The following is a 3,250-nucleotide window of genomic DNA, read 5'->3' as shown; positions in this document are numbered from 1 at the left end:
ACCAAAGATTGCATTTAAACATATCAAACCATAACACAAACAGTCAATGCAAAGTCTGAAAGGGTTTACAAAAGTAAATAGGAAGGGAATCTAACCCTAGTCAAGCTCAGGGTTTCTAGCATAGGACCCTTAATAAAAAAAAATACAAAATAGTGAAATTTGAAAACCATAGTGTTTTTCACAAAAGATAATAAAATGAATGATCACTATCCTAATTGACATGCATGTCCTCATCTGAACTCTCAGGTACTTCCCAAACAGTTCCATTCCCAGCTGCCTCATGTTCCTGGCCCTCAGACGGATCCTCCTCGAGATCTTCTTCAGGTTTTTCTTCTGGCTCTACTGCCCTGCCTCGAGGTATGCTATCAACCATGGAGATAGGCCAATCCATGGCCCAAATGCTAGCTTAATCTTCATACAGAAGTCATCCCACGTCTTGTGAACCAGGCGCCTACGTCTGTGATGAAACCATATCTATTGTGAGCCTCTCAGACAAGTGTTGGGATATCGCACTATTCGTCGCTCGGGTGTGTTGGCCCTATAAAAGACTTCTGTCATGCAGTGCATCCACTACCAAATGACACACCGACATCGTTGATCGTACTCAAAGCATCAAGGATTCTCATCATAAAAGAGTCTATAATTATCAATCCTAGGCATAGGGATCATGGGTAGGTTCTCTATCACAGGATCACTTATCTACCATAACCTACAATTTATAGAAATGAGGTAAAAAAAAAAAAACAAAGGAAACAGATATGAAAAGACAATACTTATAGTGAGTGTCGGTCTATCTTCCAGAATGTACATGTGGGTTTGTCTACAGAATCGACTCAACTCGAGCTCTGATACCAACTGTAACGTCCCGTAAAATTTCTTAATATAATTTGCATAAAAACATAACCATTTACTAAAAATAAGGTAAATAAAAATCCATATAAAAAAACTTTTCAAAACATGCAATAGTTCGGAAGTATGTGAATACTTAAAAGTGTATCACAGTGTCATAATTTAAAAACATTCAACAAGCCCAAAATAAATTATTAATTATCATATGGGTTCTAGTACCCAAAACATAAAATTCCCAAAAGGTCAATCCAAATGTACATCCTCGTATATAAACTCCAGCGCTCACGGATCCACTTTGCCTTTGAACTTACCTACAACACTGAACAACTAGGTAAGTTAAATGCTTAGTAAGAATAACTTAACAAACATAACCACATAAAAGGAGCAAGAATTTAAACCAACTGTAACTAGCTAGATAACCAACCAAGAATAGGATTTTGGTGAAACCAAACCCTAGCATACAATTTAAGAACGTACAAATGTTCTGACAAACTTATGTTCATGCCTCATATCCTGAAATACACCTACATGCAGAAGATCCTAGAGCATGCATACAGTCTTAACTGGTAACATACATAACATTCTTAACATACTTAACGTTCTTATCATGCATACTTAGTTTTCTTACATACTCATTAATCTTAACATACATACTTACTTACTCATTAATCTTAACATACATACTTACTTACTCATTAATCTTAACATACATACTTACTTACTCATTAATCTTAACATACTTACTTAGGGTTTCGGAGGAAAAATCAAACATATCTTACCATAGCATCGACGGGTATAAACTAGTTACATTGGTTACCCAGACTCCTAAAATAAGTTGGCATACTTTCTTAGTCATGGAGACTTGATTCCGGAATCAACTTACTTATGTGTCACGGATTTTAACCGGACTCTTATGTCACGGGTGTTAAACCAAACTTCTTACATATTGCAGTGGCCAATCGACCTTAGTTACATAGTCACCGGTGGCGAACCGGTTTCTTACTTAGTTCCCGGTGGCTAGTTGGAGTTCATAGTTGTCACGGTAGCTAGCCGGACTGCTTACCTTAAGTCATGAGTATGCGAACCCTCTAGGACCACGGTCTTGAGTAAACCTTCTAAGACTAGTTCTAATTATTAGCTTATATATAAGTTATCTAAACTAGTCATGATCGTGTTGTAGCCAATAAAATTATAAGTTGACTTACCCGAATTCCTTAGCACTTGCTTCTGGAAATGTTATATCCATAAGCGAGCCTTCCCGCTTAGATAACACTGTAGTGAAACCACACAGTGACTCAAATTAATTATGGAAATTATCTAAGACTGTTCATTCATAATTTGAGCATTGAAATTCTAATACTTAATTCTTATCATGCATTAGCGTTTAGAATTTTTTATTCTTAAGAATCAGGGAACCCTGGTTTTCTTAACTAGTTTAAAGGTAGGGTCCTTACTTATCTTAGTCCCCAAGGCATACCCTTGAGTATTCGTAATCGTTAATGAGCCTGCATAGTCTGAAGTCTAGTAGTAACGAGGTCTACTACGCGTTCTTGCAAGTTTTGTAAAAACGCCATTAATTCATCTTGTTAAGAAAATACCCCTTTTTAATTTCTTATATTATTTTGAAAAGAAAACCTTAAAATAATTACCCTATTAAAAAGTGGTAACCCTCTAGAAGGATTATTTGGTCAATTTTTAATGAAATCATATTTTAGTGTTTATTTTTCAAAAGTGGGCAATTGAACCCATTAATTATTTTTAAGAAAAATTTTATTTAATTAATTAAGGAACATTCTATAATCAAGTTAAAATGATTTAAATTCCATTAGCAACAAAATTTGTGAATATATAGGTTTTGTAGAAATTTGTTAAAAAAACCTAATATTTTCAGTGTTGGAAAACTGTCCTTTTTGTGACAAAGTCCCAACTTTGGAACGCCGACATTTCTAAACTGCTTACTGTTTGGGTATAAAATTTTATGGATTCAAACCTTGCTATAACAAAAACAATCTTACAAAATTTCAGCTAAAAATGAGCTCTCTTTCACAGTGAAAGTCGTTCACAAATACCCTTACTTAAATTGTCCAGTTATTTTGCAAAATTCTAGTTTTGAATCCCCAACTTTGAAAAATCATAACTCCGAAAATAAAATGAATTTTTAGAAAATATTTCATGAGATTAATATGAAATATTTCACAAACATTCAGTAAAAATTACAGCCAAAAATAATAATTTTTACGCACTCAACTAACTATTTAAAATTTTAAGGTCGGAACTGCCAAAACCTAATCCAGCTTGCACTAGATTCCCAAAAAGCTCATAACTTGAGTTATATAAAATGTATTTCAGTGGTTCAAGATGTTAAAATCATGTAATCTTTCTAAATAATGCATTACAAAAA

The sequence above is a fragment of the Humulus lupulus genome, chromosome 2, assembly GCF_963169125.1.
Source record: "Humulus lupulus chromosome 2, drHumLupu1.1, whole genome shotgun sequence".
NCBI lineage: Eukaryota > Viridiplantae > Streptophyta > Magnoliopsida > Rosales > Cannabaceae > Humulus > Humulus lupulus.
Note: the sequence above shows the minus strand (reverse complement) of the source record.